Below are 12,258 nucleotides of genomic sequence, written 5' to 3' on the forward strand. Positions count from 1 at the left end.
CAAGAGTTTATTTTTTTCATATAAAATAAGTAATTTGCATGGAAATCAATGACCTTTGAAACCGCCTTTCATAAAACAGTAAAAAAATAATCTCGTTCATATCAATATCTGTTCAATAGATACTAAAGGGCCTTACCACTACAGGTCGTCCCGACCCAACCCTCAACACATCCTATTTGACATCCTCCGATCACATGGTCACATGATGTACTGTCTTTACAGTTAGGGATGCTACATGGCGACTTACAATTCAGTCCAAAATATCCAATTTCACACACTATGAAAGTAATCATTCTTGTAATAACCCGGTATACTAGTTAATGAAGAAGTTTCTAAAAAAAAAAAGCAAATGACTGACCGTATTCCATCTGAATATTTAAATATTGAATGTTTATTTATGACATACAATCAAATTACGGAAAAGGTCAATTAACTAATAGGGATTCATTCATTGATTATGAAACATACCTTGATCACATTTATCTCCCCTCCATCCAGGAGAACACTCTCCAGGACAAAAGCCATTCATATTATTACATACACTGTTATCAACACAGTTACCACATATGAAATCACTTCCTTGACCATATATACCAGGAGTACATGCTAAATCGAAAAAGAAAGACACAAGTTAAAATGTAAATGCATAAGAAATTTGTGTGGGGAACAATATGTAAGCTCTCTCTCTCTCTCTCTCTCTCTCTCTCTCTCTCTCTCTCTCTCTCTCTCTCTCTCTCTCTCTCTCTCTCTCTCTCTCTCTCTCTCTTAAAAGTAACATTTTATATAGACAATACTGCAGAGTACTTTTTAAAAATGCTGTTTTTATCACGGTGAAGATTCACTGACATCAATATAGAAATAAGAATAGCACTCCAAGGAGGAAGAATTTTTTTATGTTTTCTACACAAAGGTTTTTTGTAAAATAACTTTTGAAAACTGGAATTGTTCAGATATATCTAAGTTAAACCCTGATATATAGTACATGTATACACTTACCCATGGTTTTTGAGTGGGATAGTTCTTTCATCAAACCCGCGAGACAAACAGTTAACGTTTAAGGTTTGATGAATGAGAAACTGCATTATACACCTATTTACTAGCTATGAGGACAATAGCAAGTTTATCGTTCCCCAAGACAGCAAACTATTTCCCGAGGCGAAGCCGAGGGAAATAGTTTGCTTTCGAGGGGGACGATAAACTTGCTATTGTCCGAATAGTCAGTAAATAGGTGTTTTATTATACCGATGCTGACTTAACTTTTGTTAACTTTTGGGAGTCCAGGGTACAGACAATTATGATATTCCATATTATACCGATGCTGACTTAACTTCTGTTACGTCATAATATATACGCGTCACAATCCGTATAAAACCAGAAGTTTTTCGAGATGAAAAGCGAGGATAACAGAATGCTGCCGGTGAATAGTTTGATAACTATTTCACCATGGGCAGATAGCACAAAAACTATTTCACGGTAGGGGCTGTTTGGAAAAGATAGCATGTTTATTCGTCATATTTTTATATTGAACAAATTCACAGAGGTATAATAAACAGTGTTATTTTCGCTGTTTTACACTTTCTAACAATTTTGCCCCGTTTCAAATTCGCCAAGTCACAGTTCTGTTTAAGAATTTATACTGTGTTCTTTGAATTCACCCCGTTTTAAATTCACCCACTTTTAACAAGGCCGAATGGGGGCAAAAATAAAACTGCAGCGAATATTTCCCTGTATATAGTATTCAACTCACAACCAGTGGATATTCGTTTTATGATACTGCTGTATGTCATAATATCTGAGTTTAAATTTTCTGATACAGTTTTTAATCTAAGCATGAAAAAAAGCTTCACTAAAAACCTCATAGTCATGAGAATTTATCATTCTATACATTCAACACAGGATATGAAAATTAGCTGTAATTCTAGAGAATTTTCCCAGAAGTGGGGGAAAAAACTAGTATCCGATGGTAGACCTTTGCTTTGCATGGAGATTATAGACTTAAAAGACGTTTACCTTCTTGAGTTCTATAAGAAAAGTTTCAACAGCAGTATACTTATGTTTGTAATACATTTTATCAAAAAAATTCTATAAACTTAAATAATATTTCATTCCTTAAGTTTTTTGACTCATCCATCAATGTAGATTTAAAAAGCAATATCCGTTGTAAAAAGCTAACACTCATGAAATATTATGACCATAAGTTTAATTGAGAGATTTATTTTCTCATCAAACCCTGTAGATTTCGAAACTCTTAGTATTTCCTTCGAACAAGATCCCGGTTGAAAGTCCTTTTCACTCCTGTCTTGGGTTTAAAAAAACAAACATTTATATCGATTATTAAGGTGGATAAGAGGATAAGCATACTATACCTGTTTCACAGCTCCAATGTATCCAGCTATACAATCAATACATTGTCTAGTTTGATTGTGGCATGAGTTATTCAAGCAGTTCTTCGGACACTTTTTACAGTTAACTCCATAAAGACCAAATTCACAACCTTCATGTAATCAGAATATACAAAAGGCTGAAGTGAGCTAATAAACACTATCAACAATAAATATCAAATCATATCAAATCGATATCGTCTCTACTCTTGATGCTTAAAGACCATTAAAATAAGTTTCATTTTCATTTTAGTAAGAGATCGTCCTCTGACATAGTTTTCATGCTTATGTTAGGTTTGTGCAAAAAATCTGGTAAGATTTGTATAAAGAGATACGTATATATCTAAATTTCTAAACACACACTCAGTTAAGTTTCAAACATTAAGATAAAGTAGAGACTTATTTCTTTCATTTATTTTTAGATAAAATTTTCCTGAGAGACCACGTGTTGGAAATGATGCTAAATTTAATTGCAATGTTTTCAAATTTTAAAGAAAACAGGGAAATATGAGTACGTTCAGCAAATAAGAAAAATGCACCTCATGAACCATACATAAAAATATGTTTTGAAATTTTTAGAAATATCATCAGCTGTTAACTGCATATTTTAAATTGGGGGTTGCGCTCTAGACAAAATATTGAAAAACAGCTAGAAAAATTGGTCATTTGCGAAGAGTCTTTTCAGGAGGCGGAGAAAGTGGGGTACTTCGTGATGTCATAATACATAGCCTAGCCAGAAAATTACGTCATTTTGCTAAGACGCAGTCACAACGAATCTAAATGATATTAGATGTATTTGCAGCTAAATCTCACCAGTTTCAACTTTTTAGAAATTGACAGGGCAAAAAAGCCCTGAATGTACCTCTCTTTCTTACTTTTTCACACAGGAACGTATCAAGAACTATAATTACTTTCCCACAGTGAAAATAAAAAGTAATAATTGACTTTTCAATTATTCACGGAAAAAAAGGCATATTATAATTTTAAGTCTATTATGAGATGCATTTATTCTTAAAATTGAATATTTTTTGTCATTCAAAAACTTAAATTTTGTCCCTTTTCTTTTCATATTGTTTCTAATCATTACACTTTTCTTCAACTGCAGCAATTAGGTATTTCTTTCAAATGAAAAGGAAAGATCAATATGGTAAATTAGTGTATATTATATTCCTTATAATTATGCAGATGATTTGAGAATTTGAATCTGTAAGTGACCTAAGAAAGAAGCTTACCTTCCACATCAATTTCACAAATATTTATGTATGAAAAGTCGGATACACCTGGAAACGAAGTCATGTTCCTTGCATTGTAAACAGTGACGTACCGACCGGAAGTGACACATTCTATGGTGACCTCATTAGGTGGTATTTGTTTTATGTCGTGATGATAGCAGCGAGTGCCAGACCTCCAGTCTTCTGTGTCAGATACATACACAGAAAATCCAGACAGTGTACTGCCTTCTGTATATGAAGATAAGAAACGTGCATCATTACATTTAATTGCCATTAGTTTTAAAGATAGCCTTTCCCACATCATTTTTGATTACAAATTTTCCTGATAAAATTAGAATTATAAGGGTTGTACAAAAAATTTGTAGACAATTGGGAATTTGAAATAAATATTTCTCATGAAAATAATACTGTCATGATAATATAAGTAATAACTGTAGGAAGGCCGATATTATCTGTCGGAGCACCAGGAAAATCCAGGAATATTTACGCAATGAACCAAAGAAATTGCATTTGTTTCCTTGATGATATATGGAACTAAATCTCAAAGTTATTTTTTTTTTGGAATTCCTAAGTCAAGTTAGGTTTTCCAGTCTAAAAAAATCTAAGAGATGCTAAAAAGATGCATGTTAAGCACATGAACAGTACGTATGACCAATATCTGAACAAATTCCTACTTTTGATAACTAGTATCTAAAAAATTACATCCCTTTATTAAAATTTTGTAATTTACAACGATATTTTAATGCTGCCATAGGATTCATGGAGTAATCTCTTGACGTTTTATGACGTGACAACCAGGTTTCAAAACCGTTATTTTTTTTAGAATAGTAGAAATCTTAGATTTCTTTAGACTTTCCTAATCTTCTTTCTACCTTGAAATTGAATATGAATATCATGTTTCTTTTCTTGTATAATGTGTTTTGTGCTGTTTGGATATCAGTGAGAACTTAAAATAAATCGATGAGTGGATATTGAGGTATCGCAGGAGTGTGGCAACGCACTTTGAAAAAAAAAAAACCCAAAAAGGGTAAGCTTCATTTTCAATGCTTAAACGATGTATATATCTTTCCAAAATAAGTCCCTCCCCCCTCCCCTGGCCCTTCGCCCTGTTTCGATGTCTATGCTTTACTCAGAACATTTATATGATTATATTTTTTTCCTAACTTGTATGACGTTAAAAACTTTTAGTATTAAATGAGTTAATTAAAACAGATAAAAATTATAAATTTTTAAGTACAGTAAAACGTATGAGAGAGAAAGAAAATTTTATAATAAATGCTAGTTGCTGAAAGCTGTCCACTGTTATTGTCCCCTTTACATCTTTTCATCTACTTATCGAAGACTAGTATTTTAAAAAAAAAACCGAATTAATGGTCTTAAACAATCGTCACTTTTTTTTCAAGACACTTTTTCCTTTTATTTTATCAACACCTTAAATATTTAAAACGTCAATATCTCAGGTCCTGAAGTGACTTTATCATCAAAAGTTATCAAAGGTCTGTTATTTATCATATCGATTATTTGTAAGAATATTGATCAGTCTTTACATTTTTTTTCAAAGTGCGTTAATATGGTCGATATCAACGCACTTTATGAAAAACAAATTATTTCAAAGTGCGTAATTTTTCAAAGTGCATTGTAACACAGGAGTTAATAATTAAAAATGTTAATCCTTCTATTCTAATAAAGTTTCCATTTGTAAACCTTTTCTGGACGTGTATATGTAATTCACAGCAGCATCTAGTAGAATTTTATTTTCTTTTAGAATTTATCCTGCACGCACACATAAGTTTATAGTAGTGAGGTGCTCAAAGACGTTCAATTACCTTCCCATTTTTGGCTTTGTTTTTACGCTTTAATCATCTAAAAATGATTTTAAAACACTCTTATACCCTCTTATTTAATTCAAAAGTTCTCCAAGTGACATTTATTGAATACTCTACAGGTAAAATATAATAATTTTGTTTTATGCAAAAATTGTGTATATTTTTAGTAAAAGGTCTATGTATTGTAACGTGCAAAGGGTAGCCTGCTCCCCGAGGCACGTTTAATAAAATAACATCGATGTATATTTTTAATGATAGATAGGATTTCATTCAGTACCAAATTTTCTACATATAATACTACTCTACCCTTATTTTACTTTACTCTAACTATAAGTTGGGGAGGGGGAATCAGCCTTCAATGAACATTTTAAATAGTGAAAAATTATGACTGCAAAATAGTGGGGCGCCCCCTCCCCGTTGCTACCTGCCTGATTAGTTTCCTGTCTACAACTTTTTAAAATGTTTTGACAACCCTCGTATCCAATCGCCGTTGCAGTGATAAAAGATAATAAAATTTTAAAAAATCCTCAAATTCATGTCAACATCTACTCCATGGCACGAACCTTACTTTTACATGTAACAGCTACAGCTGATCTTGATGGACAGCCGGAGGATCCTTTAGAACATCTATTTATGTGAATGTCATTGCCTGCACAGTTCAAGACATTTTCATAAAATCCAATCGATGTGGTGTCTACAGCTATGTTATAAGATGGGTTATCTCTACAATAGTCAAATGATACTTTATTATAAGATCATATTTATTAAGATAGAAAATAAAAAAGAAAAATGTAAAACCTAAGAAACATCTCTATTGATAGGCTTAATACTGAAGGTCATACGCAACGTGATGGGAAAAAACAATCTGCAATTGGTGTTTTGTAATTTTTGTATATTTTTCTTTCAATAATGCAAAATTTTTCATAATTTAATATCTTATAAAAACCCTAGTAGTGCATGCTGATTTTTTGTCGATGAACATCTGATGGCACTCTAATCTTAAATTGAGAATATCATGAAAAAGTATCAGTAGGTAAGGTTGCTTGCGTATGTCCTTAAATAATTATTCCAGAGGGGGTTGTTTTATTCATGTTATCTAAAATATGAACTTAGAATATCGACAAAAAAAGAATAAATGCAAATGCAATGCCTTGTTTATGCTTACTACAAGCATTGCGGACATACGCATCGTTTTAAAACTAAAATTAATAATTTATATATTTCAAAGAAAATAAAAACTCATATTTAAGAAAATAAAGAACACGTTCTTTACATATAAAGCAGTGTATATCATTTGATAAAGGAATAATACATGCACTTATAAATATCTCTCATTTAATTTTTAGTTGATACTAATTATTTTTTAATAACCAAACCTAATGACTTATTTTTATTCGAACAAAATCTTAAAAAGTCCATTGACTGCCCTTAATTATCAGAATCAGGATGAACAATATTCTTAATCTTTCAAACTTTATATACTTACGGTAGAAATCCCCAAGCCAAGCAAACAACCTGGGCATCCTTTTCATCAAAGCTATCGTTACAAATCCTTCTGAATGGACTGGCAACGAACACTGTACCGTTTCCATCGGAATCAGGAAAGAGTCCAGAGTCTGTTGTTTTTAGTGAGGATGCACCTAGACCAACTTAAAATTGCATATTTCGGTGAATATTTAAGAATTTTTATATGATAACAGATTTCAATCTATTCAAGAGACTTTTGGTAAAACATTGCACATTCAATAATACAAACAGGGTTGGAGCCAATGAAATGTATGTTTGAGTATTTTCACATGCATAGATCATTAAAGTATTACATTAATATTTCCAAAAGTAAAGCATTAGTTTCAATTACATTGTACATGTACTTTGACAGCATTCTTCGAGTTTATTTTAATAATCAATAAATATCACTCAGACAACATCACTTGGGTAGGAAGATTTTTTAATTCATGTACTATTAAATATATTTGCTTGGTTCTAAACAAGTTTTTTGTCTATGATCTTTATTCAGTATTTTTTTTCATGGGACCCTGGGCTCACATCTGATATTGCTCTGGGCAGTGGGTGTTGCTAATAAACAAATAATTAAACATTATGAGACATTTCAATATGGCATAAAATCAAGCTCATGTCACACAGATATGCTTACTATCATCATGAAGCAAATCAAAATAACGAAAGGTATTCAAGATCAAAAGTGCATTAAACAATACAAAATAGGAGCAGCGGAACACAGACCTCCAAAACATCAGAGGTGGTTTCTGGTGCCATGGAGGAGTGAGTATCCTTTGACAACCGCCTTGTCCTCTTTGTCATGATCGGGAAATAACGGAAAAAATCCTTAGTCACTTCAGAATATAAATAATGGAGTATGGAGTTACAATTAGTTTGATTGATTGATTGTATTTTGTTTAACGTTCCTCTCAAGAATTTTTCACTCACACGGAGACGCCACCACTTGCCAGTGGAGAGATGCAAATTTTGTCCTATACTTACCCTTAGGGCCATTGAGCAGGCAGTAATCTTTTTAGTGCCCGGACCTACTGCGACACGGGGCCTAGGTTTACACGGTCTCATCCGAAGAACTGGTCTCCACGCAATTAGTATGAAAAACGCCAGTCAGCATTTGACTCAATTCTAAATTGTATATGCTGACATTTGTACGAATTGATGACTTTAAACAAGACTGCTGATATTGTTGTTTCATCATCTTGTTTGTCAATAATTTACATCGTTTTAGAAATTGTCCATACCTAGAGGATTCTTCTATGTTTCGAGGTAACTGAGATATGTAGATAAAAATACATTATTTAAAAAGCTTAACTCGAAAAGAAAGTAATTGAAATGTAAAAAAAAAAAAAGTAATTGAAAATGCATGTTTTTTCGAATGGCTTTATATACATTTAATTACTTTTCATTGAAAGGAAACCCAATTGCAAAATACTTCCAATTACTTTGATAAAATTTAATGAATAACACTGAACTGTAATTACTTTTTTATTACTTTATCCCTGAATACATTGCGTTGATAATACCATGCAGGCATTTCTTGGCAAATACTTGACCCTCTTAGATTTGTATACACTTATTATGATGCGCCCAAGGAATTGTCGGAAAGCTTGCCAATTTAAGGAACATTGAATATTCATATAACATCCACCAATGCATTGTGTTTAATATATGAAATAAGAATATTATAGAACATATATCTAAATGCTTACAACCCCCATGTAAGATTGATATCGATGCTATATTTTTCTTCTCCCCGAGATCCACTGTTAACCACGCCTCCTTCTGACCGGAAGCTGTCAGTACACAGTCCAGCAGGTATGTACTCCTGTCTCCGTCCACAGCTTTACGTGGTGAAAAATATAGATCATTATAACTACTACTTATCGCCACATTTCTCTCAAAAGCGAGATTTTCTAAAAAAAAAAAAAATACAATAATAAATATCAATGTAATTTGCTTAAAAACGTTATCCTAATTCATTGAAAATTTTAACATCTCTGACTTCACTTCATTTGAGACAGTATTTCGCAAACATTTCTAAAATAACTTACCGTATTGTTGAGTATTATCAATCAATTGGCATAAAACAAATAATACATATAATATTGTTGACACCATATTTAAAAAAATTGTCATATATGGTATAAAATACTTCCGCACTGTACTTAGTAAACAGATTTCTCCTGTCATGCGTGTAAAACACACTATGTCTTGTAGTTTAAAATGTTCTTTCTAGTAATTTCAACCTTAATTAAAACATGGCCTAGAGCGTGTTTAAAGGTAAACAGGGGATAAATGGTTATCTTCAGAACCAGAGATCTTCTCTTTTGATTATCCAGGGGGTCTGTGTTTTGTAAACCATTCTATATTTCTTTTATTGTAGATTTTCAGATATCAATCATTGTATGTTATCTTCACCTAATTCAGTAGGTATACACTGTACATCAATTGGTCATGTCTGAGCATTGCATATTTTTTTCTATTATATTAATCATAACAAACTTTTTTACTGTTATTTACTTAATTCTAGCATACTTAATCTATCATTTGTTGAATTCAAAGCTAAAATCAATTTAAAAGTAGATAACTGAATTAATGGAAGAGTATAAAGTAGCTTATATTAATTACATATTCAAAGTCAAATCGGTTTCTTACTCACTTGTTGAATACAATTTATATGTTGTGCATACTTAAGAGAATTACAATTGAAAAATATTTGTGTTCAAATGCGCCGTCTGAATTATGAAAAATATTAATACAACTACAATCTTTTTTAATCTTTTTTTCTGCACATTTTTAAAAGTACAAGAAATTTGATAAAGCTTCCTAAAAAAGATTGTTTGCTGAACTGTAGATTTCAAATGATTAGCGTTAATTTATGGACTAATCGAAAGTACCCATCAATGTGCTTCCTTTATTTATTTTGTTTGTCAACACCAAACTATAAATCTTTAATTAAATATAATCTTTCAAGTACACAAATCATAGCTCATTGATATATTTTCATGTTTTTACAAGTTTTAAACTTCTTCTTACTAATCTTATTTCAAATTCATTTCAAGACAACCTCACTTTGTTAATTTATAAACATCTTAAGTTACTGCATGGCTGCTTATTTCTAAGATAAGATTTTTCCCTACTGCAAGCATCAAAGTAAAGATTGATTTTAAAAAAAATAATTGTACTGAAAGGTACAGTTAAATTATTTTTTAGTCCAAGTTCAACAAATCAAAAATATTTAGGTCAAAGCAGAGATTTAATTACTAAAAAAAGGAAAACAGCCCGTTTATTCAAATTATGACATTGATTTACGTTTAATAAATTCGATAAAAAGTAGGTCAAAATGCAAACTCAATGTCAATAGGTCATATAAAAGATTTTAAAAAGTCAAAAGAAAAACACCTTTTAAAAATGAAAGCTACAGCTTCAATCAATTACAATTAATGAACGATACACATTTATTGCGGGTACAGATATAAACAGAGTAAAGTAAAAATTGCATGACCAAAAAAATATGCAATGCTTAAACAGGATCATTTGATATACAGTGTATACTTAAAGAAGTAGGTGAAGATCACATGCAATAATAAACTTCAGAAAATCTACAAATAAAAGAAATATCAAACATACAAAAATGGAACCGAGCAAACAAGGACCTCCAAACATCAGAGCGAGATCAGGTGCCATGCAGGAGTGAGAATCCCCTGACGACTGGTCACACAAGTTGGCAATGGTTTCCACTCTCATATTTCTCATTTTGAACAACAAAACATTTTTGAGACTTATTTTTATGTTTCTTTTTATGTGACAATGATATAAAAGAAAATTAATTAATATTTTGTAAGACATCTTTCCAAATATCCTATGGATCTTATGACATGTTTTGTAGATAGACTGTGTATATCTTATATACGGTATAGCGGGGTGCTAATTTTGGCTTATTTGGCGTTTTGATTGTAGCCGCTAAAATTTTTATCGCTACAATATTCAGAACCCTTCTTAGGGTTTATCTGCAAAGTGCTGGAACACTCTGTCCGCTAAATAAGTCACGCCACAATTTTTGGCATACCTTTGAGCAGTCACAGGCCAAATTTTATCCCCGCTAAGAAAACTCGCTATACGGTAAATTGTGAGTTATTTCCTTTACAATACGGAAAATGCAAATGAGAAAGATTTCAGACGCATTACTGACTCTGAATCACAGGGAAGAAATTTAGAAATAAGGATACATTGTATCAATTGGATTTTTTTAAACATACACTTTAAGATTTCTCTTTCATCTTGAGTTATTTTAGGGTTTCTTTAATATGTATCCTTGTGCATTTTCACAATATTTCATCATACAGAGAAAATGCTCTTTGACCAACGAACCGCGTTTAAATAAAATAAGAACAAACAAACAGATAACCCCCCAAAAAAAGATAAAAAATTAAAGAGTCCATGAAAATTCTGTAAATTTTTTTTTAAATGGACAACATTTGATTTTTAGGTCATTAAGATACACTAATTGCTAATTTTCTGCTAACAAAGTGAAATAGTCTGACAGAAAACCAGATATTTTCATTTGTTGAAGTGTATAATTTTAAATAGCGACCTATTTACTTGTATATGCAGGTGTTTTCTTACATGTACATGTACCACAGACCTTTAATTCCTATGAATATTTGGAGAATGAAATAATCAATTATTTACTCTCTTTAAATATCTTCTTTTTGTTATTTCAATTCATACTTAATTTGTTTGTATGTTGAGCAGTGGCGGATTTAAGGGGGCGGGGCACCCGGTGTGCACCCCCCTAAAATTGTCAAAGTTAGCATAAAACATAGTTTTGTCGAGAAATTGTTTAAATTGTCTACTCGGTAGACCTCATTTTTACCCTACAAAAACTCTCAAATCCATGAGCTTCCGGGGACTTCGCCCCCCTGGGCCCCCACCAGGGCTTTGTCCTGAACCCAATGGGGGTTTCAAGGCGGAATCCCTTCCTATATCTTGCGCCCCTCCCCTAACTTCAATTCCTTGATCCACCCCTGTTGAGTTATCGATACAAATTGTCTTTTTAGTTTATCAGAGAGATACCCCACAAATATTTTGCTGTTGAAGTTGAAATAAATACAGCAGTGTAGTTCAGATAAATTTAGGTTTGATAAATCTTAGAATGGAAAGATATGTAACTCTGAAAAGTAATCTTTCTTTAATTTATTTCTGCGTTGCATTTATCAATAGAACAGATTTTACCCACCCACCCCCATATAATTATTATTGTAATGACTGGCCAACTGTCTTTTGATGGAAAATCCATAT

General features: G+C 31.9%; 1 long non-coding RNA gene across 1 annotated transcript; it reads right to left on the bottom strand.

The window, feature by feature from the left end:
* Positions 1–6,013: 6,013 nt before the first annotated feature.
* LOC134274195 (uncharacterized) lies at positions 6,014–8,865 on the bottom strand. The gene is made up of 3 exons (XR_009993563.1): positions 8,667–8,865; positions 6,926–7,088; positions 6,014–6,162 (listed from the first exon to the last, which is right to left on the bottom strand). It is a non-coding gene; the product is annotated as an uncharacterized LOC134274195 (long non-coding RNA).
* Positions 8,866–12,258: the final 3,393 nt, after the last annotated feature.

This window comes from Saccostrea cucullata, unplaced genomic scaffold (assembly GCF_032062105.1).
Source record: "Saccostrea cucullata isolate Sc308-1 unplaced genomic scaffold, CSIRO_AGI_Scuc_v1 ctg14909, whole genome shotgun sequence".
In the NCBI taxonomy this organism is placed as follows: domain Eukaryota; kingdom Metazoa; phylum Mollusca; class Bivalvia; order Ostreida; family Ostreidae; genus Saccostrea; species Saccostrea cuccullata.